Source organism: Callorhinus ursinus, unplaced genomic scaffold (assembly GCF_003265705.2).
Source record: "Callorhinus ursinus isolate GAN/ISIS: 27379988/994484 unplaced genomic scaffold, GSC_fseal_2.0 scaffold22, whole genome shotgun sequence".
Lineage (NCBI taxonomy): Eukaryota > Metazoa > Chordata > Mammalia > Carnivora > Otariidae > Callorhinus > Callorhinus ursinus.
The window spans coordinates 2,683,273-2,694,922 of NW_027397084.1; positions in this window are offsets into that span (position 1 = coordinate 2,683,273).

Here is an 11,650-nt window from a genome sequence, read left to right on the forward strand (position 1 = left end):
CCCACGGACAGAATGCTTAAGCAAGCAGTCGGCTCCATTTCAGGAGTCAGTGTGGAGCTTCGGTTAAGCCTCTTAATGGCCAATATTATCCCTATTTTACAGATGTGAAAACTGAGGCTGGAGAAGATTCAGTGTCTTGCCCCTTGGCAGATGGCAGCAAGCAGACAGACTTAAGTCCAGAAAGTCTAGCTGGCTCCAGAGCTGCACTTGACCTAGCAACTTCAAAGAAGGAAGGAGAAAGCCACCCAGAGGCTGTGGGGCTCTGGGCCAAACAGCTGGTTGGGGTAATGGGGTGATGGGGGGCGTCAAGGCCACAGGAAGAACCGTGGGGGGATCAAGGCTGTGGGAGGGTGGTATAGGAGCGAAGGTCTGCAGGCTGGAGTAGGCCCCAGGGGAGAAGTCGGAGAGGAGCTCAGATCTGAGCACAGGACACATGTGTGTGCTCGGTCACCTAGGCTGGGGACAGTAACACTGTGCAGCAGGCATCAGTATCTTCAGACGTCCGACAGGACTCAGTCATTTATTCACTCGCTTATTCATTCACTTGCTCATCCCTTCACTTCATCCTTTATTTGCCCACGAGTCAAGACCCTGGGGATCTAACAGGACAGAGACCTGTCAGCAGGTCCCCATGCACCCATCTATCTGTCCCACGTGTCGTGAGTGCCTATTACGTGCCAAGCCCTGAGTTCTACGGCCAAGCGAGCCCGTCCTCACCCTCCAGGCACTCAAGGACCTGCGAGGGGGGAGAGGCAAGCAGGCAGACACTTATAAACCACATGATTGTGTGTTCATTGAGTCGATCAACATTTGAGAGCCCTCCATGGAAGATGCCAGGACCAGAACGATGACCAGGACACCCTCCTGCCCGTGGTGAGCGCAGGCTGGTTGAGGAGGTGAGGAAAGAGCACAGACGTTTCAGCCCCCATACACAAGCAGCTGTGAGAAATACCAAGCAGCAGAAGGGGAGCACAAGGGTTCCCGGAGGGAAGTGACCGTGCATTTGAATTTGTGTTTGTGCATTCATTTATTCCAGGCGTCGTTTGGTATTGAGCATCTTTTGTGTGCTGGGCATGGCTGGCAACAACAGGAGGACCCACGGAGGAGGCCATCTTGCCTGGGCAGACCACTCTCTTGGCCTTTTGAGGGGGGACAGGCCAAGCTTGGGGTGGAGACTGCAGTCCCGGGAGATGGGCAGCGCAGCCCCTTCCCTGCCATGCAGAGGTGTGGACAGCGGTTAGGAGCTGGAGGGCAGTGGGCAGTGCAGCCTGGGGAAAGTAGAAGGAGGCTGTGCCCTCTGAGAGGCTCCATCTGGGCCATACCATGCTCTGCCCCAGCCCCTGAGTGACCTGGGGTCAGACCACATGACACAAGTGGACAGAGGGGATGGAGTGACAGAGTTGGGACTCTGGTAGAGCAGGCCGACCCAAGCTCTGCACAAGAGAGCTCTCTTTCAAGAGAGAGAGAGAGACTCTCACTGTCAAGACTTTCTGGAGCCCTGATTTGCACATGTCCTACCCACCTCCCCATCCTCTGGGGTAGATTTGCATGCCTATGTGCATAGTTTGCATAAAACATGCTCCTATCCATATTCATTTCAGGCATTTTGATTTATGTCATTGCTCCCCCTCCCCACAGCTGGCTGTCCCCATGCCTTTTGCTCCCCCTTCTGGAAGGGAAGACAAGGCAGGGACTGTGCCCAGCAGGCGCACAATCTCAGCGTTTCTCTGTGGCATTACCTGGGGAAGGCGGAGAGCGATTTTCCTGACAGCTAATCTGCCTGCCCAACTCTACTGTGCTCTGTCCGAAACTGCTGTGAGCTCGAAGGTCCCTGGGGACTCATAAGCTGAGCATGTCCTCGGTGCTCTTGCTGGGCCTCGGGGAGCGCCAGGCCAGAATGAGAACCGTCTGTGCACTGTCCGCCGGAGAGCAACTAATGGAGTGATGAGTGAGCGTCGCCTGGAAGTCTGGGGGCCATCCCATGTGGGTCGCCTTGGCTGGCCACGATCGGGGGGCCAGATCTGGGCTTGGGACCCCTTCCAGGGCCCCACTGCAGCCGCTGGGCCTGCAGAACACGGCCCACAGCGTCCATGCCCGTACACGGAGCAGAGCGGAAGTCTGACTGCAGTTCTGGTGTGGGCTGGGTGGTGCTAGGCAAAATCTTGCCCCTCTGCGGGCCTCAGTTTACCCTTCTGAACCTAAAAGTCTTCCAGTGTTGGCTGCTGCAGATACATGCAGGCAGCCCTGGCTCCTCACCCAAGCCCCAGAGGGGAATTCTTCTGTCACAAAAAGGCCACAGCCAACTCCCCGGCCCTGAGGCTCACACTCCCCCCCCCTGGAATCCTCCCTTTGGCCTCTAGGTCATATGAGCTCCAGCACTGGATATACTGTGACCAAGGGAGGAGCCAAGAAGCTGCTGGGAATCCAGGAAACCCCCCCCCGGCCCCCACCCACATTCCATCCCCACCATCTCCATCTTAATGAGGTCCCACTGGAGATGCTCCCCTGTCAGGGAGTGGGAATGTTTCCACCTGGGCAGAGACAGACAGGAGGCGCTGGGGGCTCTGCCTTCGGAAGCCTCCCGCCTGCCAGCCCTGCCCTCCAGCCGAGAGCTCCTGAATCGCGCCCACTGCCCCACTCCCCCCTCACACACATCCTGGGCCGTGCAGGGCTCAGCTTGTCACCGACGGGCTCTCCACTAAATGAGGTGGCTTGACTGCCCCTTATCACAGGGGCTTATCTCCTGTGGTCACTCGCCTGCCAGACTCCAGAGAGCCACTCAGCAGGCCTCTCCCAAACTCTTGCTTCTCCAGCCCCGACTCTCTCCTGCTTCAAGGGGACACTGGATTCCAGTGACCCTCCCTGTTGGTCAGTCAAGCTGGGGACAGAAAAGGGATAGAGGGAACTAAGGATACTCTTCCCCACTGCCCCTTAACCTGTCACAGCTTCACACATGTTCTCTGGGTGATACAGATTTGGGGGGCCCACCCTCCTCAATGTCTTGTCATCCTGCATCAAAAGTGAAAAACAGGTCATTATCTGTGGTGCAGTTCTTTACTCCCTCATATCAGGGGTTTCCTAGAACACAGGCTGTGTCTCCCCCTCAGACTGGGGCTCCCTGAGGGCAGGGCTGTGTCTCCCCCTCAGACTGGGGCTCCCTGAGGGCAGGGCTGTGTCTCCCCCGCAGACTGGGGATCCCCAAGGGCAGGGCCGTATCTCCCCCTCAGACTGGGGATCCCCAAGGGCAGGGCCGTATCTCCCCCTCAGACTGGGGATCCCCAAGGGCAGGGCTGTGTCTCCCCCTCAGACTGGGGATCCCCAAGGGCAGGGCCGTATCTCCCCATGCAAAAACACTTTCCCCACCAACTAGCCTGCGCTGCACCCAGCACAGCCTCCCCTGCTCCATGGGTAATGGTCAGTGCTGGGTCTAGACTGGGCCTTCTGCTGCCCAAGAATCATTCCCTAGAGTTCTGCTTGTAGGCTGGACAGAAGAAGGGGCTAGAGTGGAGGCCACAGGGCACCTCTGAGGGAAACAGGGCATCCTCTGTAGGGATCTCTATGCGGTTGCATCTGGAGGCAGGGAAATGAACAGGATGACCGTTTTATTGGCTCTGGGTCAATAAAACCTTTTATACATCCTCAGTGTTTAGTACAGGATGACACGGAGATGGGGCCGTTGCTTTTGTTTGGTTCTGTTGATCTGCCAGTTAGGCTGTTGATAAAGTCAGAAGAAAAAAGTGAAGGAAGGAGGGAGGGTGAAAGAGAGGGAGGGAGGGAGGGGAGAGAGGGAAGGAAGGAAAGAAAAAGAGAGGGGAGAGAGAAAACTTACAACCTTTTCCCTTTTTAAGTCTCCTGTATGGGAATGTATTTGTTTAAACTCCTCTTATCTTCAACACTTGTTTCTCGGCTGGTGGAGGGGTCTGTGGAGCGAGGCTGGTTTTTCTCCTGGTGACAACAGAACTGCAGGCTCCATAAACGGCCCACTGGTGCCTGGGCGGAGGAGGAAGACAGGTTTGAGCTGAAGGCCCCCCACTGCCTCCCCCTGCGCTTTCCCCGTCCTCACCCAGCCCCAGCGCCCTGGGACCCAGGGCAGGGGACATGGCTGTCCAGCCACTGCGGGGGGGCTCCAGCCAGCTCAGTCACCCTCCAGCCTCCCTCCTCCCCACTGCCTCCCTCAAGCCTGGCTGGGCCCCTCTCCTTGAGAGCCTCCCTTGCCACCAGCCCAGCCAGAGGCTTCAAGGCCTTCCCTTAGGCTCCCCTCCCCACCTCTGTGGGACCCTTGCTGCTGGCGCTGCCTCTTCCAGGAAGTATCTCTTGATGCCACACTCTCCCTGGTTCGTTCATTCCTGTGTTCATCCTTTCAACACACGTTTTGGAGTCTCTGAGATGTGCCAGGCATAGGAGATAAAGGGCCTGAGGAGCTCAGAACCCAGTAGAGGAAACCAAATGTCAACAGTCAATTAAAGCTCTTTACGGTGGGTTTTGGTTTACTCCAGTCTATAACGATAATATCTAACATCAATTGAGGGCTTACTATGTGCCAAGCTCTATTCCAGCGTTTCACATCGAGAAACTCATTCAATTCTGGAAACAGCCCTACCAGGTAGGGCTATTTCACAGAGGTCCTGTTTGCTCATGAGGATCAGACCTGAGTGCAAACCCAGGCAGTGTGGGACAGGGGCTGAGCTCTCAAACCCATGGCTGCTTACCTCACAGCCCGGAGATGTTTCTTTATACCGTGGGTCCCACTCCCTGCTCCTCACGAGGTGGAAGGGCCCTGTGACAATCCCACCTGTCCCAGCTCCTTGCCCAGGGCTGAGTCATCCGTCTCTGAGCGAAAGGACTTGTGTTGGTATGCCTCCGCCAGCTCTCCCCACCCTTGACCAACTGCCTGCCTGCGGCCCATCTCTCTCTGGAGAGTCGGCGTCTCTGAGCCAGACTGTCAGCCCCTGGCAGGCATGGCCTGTAATCTCCTCAGCACTGAGCCCAGGATGGGCCCACAGCAAGTCTCGTTGGTAAGCTGAGGAGGGCAGCCCTCAGACCAGGAGGAAGGTAGGTGATGAGGTTGGCAGAGTGCCAATGCTGAGGATGACCGGCACAGGGGCTTGGCCCATAATGACCATGAGGGAAGTGCCAACCCCCAAATGGTCTCCTAGGCCCCCTCTGACGAAGTGTGTCTCCAGAAGAAAAGATCCTGCTGGCCAGCCTCAAGCCTCGATTTCCTCAAGGTCCAGAGAGGCTGGTAAGAAACAGCCCTCAGCTCAAGGATTATTTGGGGATTTGGCCCCTGATAGGAAGCCTCTGGAAAATCAAGTTATGCCCCTCTCTGGGATCCTAAGCAGGTCCAGCAGTGTGGGGGGATGTCCTAGGGCCGAGACATAGGAAGGGAAAGAAAGGAAGGAAGGAAGGAAGGAAGGAAGGAAGGAAGGAAGGAAGGAAGGAAGGAAGGGAGGGAGGGAGGGAGGGTAGGAGGGAGGGAAGAGAGGGAAGGAAGGAAGGAAGGAAGGAAGGAAGGAAGGAAGGAAGGAAGGAAGGAAGGAAGAAACTGAGCACATAGCAAGGAATGGGGGAGCCGAAGAAGTGCATTTGTGTACTCGGCGTGTCTGGAGCACCTACTGCATACTGCACACTGGCCCTTGTACATCATGAGGACAGAAAGCCCCATCTTAAAGGAGCTCTTGAAGCGGGTTGTGGCTGCTGGTGGCCCATGGGCCCCCAAATCCAAGTGGGGAAGGGGAGGTTGCCGTGGGATGGCCTACCCCTGAGTCAGGCCAGCTCACCCCCTCCCCCAACAGAAGCAGGGCCAGATGACCAGGTCTGTGTCCAAGGCCCTCCATCGGCTCCCAATGCCCCCACCTTCTGGCCCAGAACAGCGGGCCCCCAGGCCCAGCTCCGGTGTGAGGGTCAGCTCCTGTCTCTGAAGTTAACATGGAGGGGGCACCGCTCAGGGGTCGTTCAGGTCTGAGGTTAGGGTCTGACCTATGCCGGCCTGGCCCCCACCCAGCAAGGCCAGCGCGTGCGCGCTCCTGGGACACCAGCCTTGTCCTTCACTTTGTGGGGACAGAGGGCAGAGGAGGCTTCACCGTGGAGGCTCCTCAGACCTCATAAGCTCCCCCACAAACCTGTGAGCCCCTCTACGTCCGGTAGCAAAGGGAGAACCTTTCAGAGCTGATGCCAGAGCTGATGGCCTCCCCTGTCCTGGAGCCCAGCAGCCTGAGAAAGGGATGGAGCTGCCAGGAGCCAGGACTGGCCGGGGGGAGGCCTTCTCAGACCGGGCCTTCCTGACTCCCCGGCTGCCAAGGTCTGTAGCAGGCCACCCTGAGGCTCGGACTCTCTCGGGCCGGCAGCCCTGAGCCCCGAGCTCCTGTGCAGGTGGGTGTTTGCAGGCTGCCCAGTGCCCGCCAAGCCATGCATGCGTTTGGGTGCGCGTGCGCGTGCGCATGTGCACGTGTGTGCCCGGGGTTGGCTTATGAGTGCGGAGGCCCTGGGAACTCGAGAACTTCGCCTCCCCTTCCTTCTAAACCACAAGGCCACGGGCCAGCCTCAAGCCTTGGTTTCAAGGCCCAGTGAGGCTGATGAGATGTCCGTGGGCGTCGGTGAACCAAAACGCAGGAAGAGGGCAAACCCCCAGGCCCGGGGGTTCCTGCAGGCTTGGCCTTCTTCTGGGATCCGGGGGCGGGGGGCGGCGATCAGCCAAGGGCCCTCTCTGGGTCTGCTCTATCATGGAGGCAGAGAAGCGATCCCTGAGGCTGGGGCTGCCAGCCTGGCCCGAGGTGAGGCTGGTGACCCCTCTGCCAGGGATGTGCCCGCCTGCCTCCCCACCGTTGCCAGGCCTCTGGGGGCCTCCAGAGACACTGAGTGTTCCTCAGTGGATGAGAGGAGTGGGACTCCCCTGCCCCACCCAGCTTGGCGGGGGAGCTGGGAGAGGGGAAGGAGGCAGAGGGGTCCCCTCCGTCTGAGTGTCTCCAAGTCAGACCACAGATCTCTTGCATCGACCTCAGTTGTGATGTGCTGGTAGGGGGCTCGTTCAGAACACAGGTGCCTGCGATTGTCCCCACCTCTAAGAAATCCTGACTGAGCAGGCCCCGGGTGGGTGAGGAAATCTGCACTTGCCATAAGTGCCCCGGGTGACCCAGACTGGCACAATGCAGCAAAGCGTAATAGCTGAGACATCAGGTTTTGGAGACCTGAGTTTGAATTTGCGCTCACATTCCCGCCAAGCCTCCCTGGAGTTAATAATATGACTTCACGGAGATAATGTCACATCACAGGTGCTCACTGCATGATGGAAACAGTAAGAGCAATGATAAAAATGACAGGGCTGACCATAACCCAGCCCTGGCTGCACGCCACGTCCTCTCTGCCATTACAGGACCCATACCCAGGAGGCCCGGCTGACGTACTGAGTACAGAGCCCCACCCCTGTCCTCCCTTTCCTTGTAAATGGCCGCCAAGAAGGCTCCCTCCTCTGGTTATTGCACGGGCTCTGGGCAAGGCCCCACAGCTGCCCCCGTGTGCCTGACCAGCACTCCCAGAAGCCCCCGCTCCCTTGGGAGAGGCAGCCCAGAGGCCCCAAGGAGCCAGACCTGGTTTGCTCCAGGCTAATTGGCTAATCGTCTGCTGCCTTGATAGCAGGAGGTCTGTGCATGACTACTCCCCGGGGCCAGGCCCTCACTCTGCCCATCTCTCTGGCCAACTTAAAGCAGGCAAGGATTAACATGCAGGCTGAATTTGCTCCCCTAAGTTCTTATCGAGGCCCTATCCTCCGACAAGGCAGGGCAGATGGTTTCTTTTTCAGGCAAAGGACCCTGGGAGGCTTCTGGACAGGGGAGGGAGGGAGGCAGAGCAGTGAGAGGAGGAAGGGAGGGCAGCTCCCCCTCCATCCTGGCCTGCCAGACCCCATCAGCCGCTCCCTTCCCAGGAAGGGCCGCCGTGGGCTCGAGCCATGGGGCCCTCTCGGCTCACTCACACCGAGCCCCTGTGGGAGGAGGCCCCCCAAACAGCTTCCCTTTTCGGATGGGAAAGCTCGGTGAGGGCTGGTGGCTGACCCAGCCACTCAGCGAGGTGGAGCCCACCTTGAAGCTGGTCTCCAGGCACTCAGCTCTGGGGCATTTACACCTCATCTCTTGTCCGTGGGGCAAAAGCAGTGAAAGAGCTCCACGTGGGCCTGGACCGGGGTCCCCTAGGCAGAGCAGCCGGGGGGCGCAGGCTCAGGAGCTCGGTCCCGCCGGGGAGAGGAGGTGAGAAGGGGACAAAGCCGGAGGGCGCTGGTCACTCGGGAAGTTAACTCCAATGGGTGGTTTGGGTCACAGAGGGTGTCAGAGTCCGGCAAGGAGGCCTCTGAGGAAAGATGAGAGAAGTGGAGGTGCCCGGAGAAGAGAAACCCAGAGAAAAGGAGGGGGAGGAGGAGGAGGAACAGGTGAGGGGGCACTGGTCCTGTGCTAAGCCTCTAAATGACTCACTCCACTCGTTAAGTATCATCGTATTAACAACCTCATGGGGTCCGTATTATAATTCCCATTTTATAGATGAGAAAATTGAAATCTAGAAAGTTTCTAGAACTTGCCCAAGTTCACACAGCTGGCGATGGACAGAGCAGTGAACAGCCTGCCCCCGCACCCAGCCCTGAAGGGGGTCCCAGGTCACTCCCCCAAGGCTTGAGAGAGGCAGAAGTGAGTCTCCCTCCCCATCCTTTTACCCTCCCTCCAGTCTGCTGCTGAATGCAGGAGTCGGCTAAGAATCTGAGTCTCGGCTCCCAGTCCCCACCAGCCCTGACCCCCTGTGTTGCACGTCCCCATGCCAAGAGCTGCTCCATCTCTCCTCCACCAGGAAGCTTCCTGACCTTCCCACCCCATTGCCTTGTTGGATCCCCAGAGCAGGCCCCATATTTGCCAAGATGTAGGCTGTTGGGTCCTGGTCTACGTGGGTGGCAATGCAGGGCTTAGCATGGGCTCCAGACTCACACAGCTCTGGCTTTGAACCTAGGCTATGCATCATTAGGCCACCTGTGCCTCAGTTTCCTCATCTGTAAAAAGGGACTAACAATGGCACCTCACTTCAGAGGACAGTAGGATTTAAAGAGATGATGCTGGGGCGCCTGGGCGGCTCCGTCATTGAGCGGCTGCCTTCGGCTCAGGTCATGATCCCAGGGTCCTGGGATCGAGCCCCGCATCGGGCTCCCTGCTCCGCAGGAAGCCTGCTTCTCCCTCTCCCACTCCCCCTGCTTGTGTTCCCTCTCTCTTTCTGTCAAATAAATAAATAAATAAAAGTCTTTTAAAAAAAATATAAAGAGATGATGCTGGTAATGATTCACCCTGAGGGGGACAAAATGAAGCATGCAAAGTGTGTGTGCCTTTTCCCACATTACAGAGCATGCCAGTGGCGGTGAAAACCAGAATGTGAGAGCTGGCATATGAGAGATAAGGCCCACAATAGAGGCCACACACACCCTGCCCCCCCCACCCCGGCCTCTGGACTCCTGGTCCAGTGCTCCCGTCCCTTGGAAATCACAGGGTCCCTACAGCTGTGAGTGCTCAAGGCCAGGCAAGGCCGGACCAGAGCAGCTTCCCAGGCTAAGCCTCTTGCCGGCCCTTCCAACCCCCACGCTCCCTCAGGGACGGTCTCCACCTGACCCCGGTGGTCCGTCTCGGGTGTGGGGCTGTTTGCAACAGGCGCCTATTGTCTGCTGGCCTGAGTGCACCTGTAGTGCCTTGTCCCAGCCCGGTGAGTCAGCTCTTGGCAGGCCACGGAGCAGCCACTCCACATCATCTTAAGCCTGAAAGAGAACCTTTCTCTTCGTTTTCTCCTCCTTCCTCCCTCTGCTCTCCATGAAGTGGTCATCTCCGCAGGGCAGCAGGGAATAGTATTCTCTGCCAAGATTTCTTCAGTCTCCTTGGCCAGGAGACAGGGTGGGGCCTCGGAAACAAAGAGAAGGCAGCCTATGGCTGGCCAAAGCCCCTGAGTTGCTTTAGGGCACTGCTTGTGCCTCCCCAAACTCCCTGCCTCCAGTGGGGCCACCAGAGTCAGGGCAACTGCAACAACATTCTACTTGTCCAGAGCCCACATACTTGACGACCTCTACCATTCAGACTGAGGTCTGAGGTCATAAGGCTTCTGAACAGACTAAGGATGTCCCTGACAGTTGTCGGACTAGAGTCTGGCAATTAAGCTTTAGAACTTCACTCATCGGTTTTTTTCCCCCTACCTGAGTCAGAGCCTATCTGCTCTTACCTTACACACGATTCTAGTATGCATGGTTATCTAATCTGTACATGTAGTAAAAGAATAAAATCAGAATGGGGGAAGGCCATTAAAGATATTCTCACTAGGGGCACCTGGGTGGCTCAGTCGTTAAACGTCTGCCTTCGGCTCAGGTCATGATCCAGGGTCCTGGGATCGAGCCCCACATCAGGCTCCCTGCTCTGCGGGAAGCCTGCTTCTCCCTCTCCCACTCCCCCTGCTTGTGTTCCCTCTCTCTCTGTCTATCTCTCTGTCAAATAAATAAATAAAATCTTAAAAAAAAAAAAAAGGTATTCTCACCGATAGCAAAAGGTATCAGGTGGCAAAGACATAAACAATAAAAAGTAGACCCGAGAACAGAAAACTAAAGCAATCTTGAGTTATTCAGAGTAGGAGCAAAGAAAATGACATATCCCAGTTCCTAGGGACATCGCTATGTTTTGACTGCAGTAGGAGATATTCTTAACAAGGACCCTGAGGCTTCAGTGGAAAATTGGATTATGGTCAATCTCTGTTTAAGAAGGTTTCAGACTGTGTGATACATTTTTTACAAGGACTTTCAAAGAACATGATTTCATATTTCTTTATATTTTTGACATTTAAGGAATTAAGTAAATAAGATTTAATAATAGCAGCCTAAGTGATTTAGACCAATATCCTACTGAGGACAGCCAGAACAGCTGGACAAAATATTTTAAAAAATCTGCTTGAATCATTGAGGAGCTAACAAGATAGGAAGAATTTCTGGGCCATGACTAGAGACCCAGAGGAGAAAGAGTGGCATTTAGGGCCATTTTCCCCTGAAGGGTGTTTGCCCATGCAGGAGGAGCTCAGAATCCAAGAAGCTGAACAACGATTCTGATGGCCCTGTGGGACTCAGAGGACATGAAGTGGAGTCCCAGGCCTACCAAAAAGTTGGAGTTGGTGAGCCCTCTGTCTTTGGGCAGGCACCCCAAAAGAGCTATACCGCAGGAGTTAAGGGTGACAGCTCAGTTTCCAACACAGGCCTTAAAATTGAAGTAGGTAACTGTATTATTAGTGCCCCAGGTAGCGGGCAGACACAAATGTAAATCCTTTCTGAGGAAGATAACATCATTCTAGGGTCCAGGTTTTTTCTACAAAGAAGTCTGTAAATACAATGTCCAACACATAATTGAAAATACCCACACAGGAGGAGTCAGAAAACCATAATTTCCAAACATCAGAACAGCAGACAATAAAAAGAGACCCATAAAGGCTACATGTATTAGAGTCATCCACAAATATTTGAAGTAACTGCTTGTTATGTTCTAGGAGATTGTTGTGTTTACTACCGCTACGTCACAAAGTACCCGAGAACTTAGCGGTATAAACAACTTTGTTGTGTCGTGATTTTGCAGGTCAGGAATTCAGAAAGGGCTCAGCTGGGCAG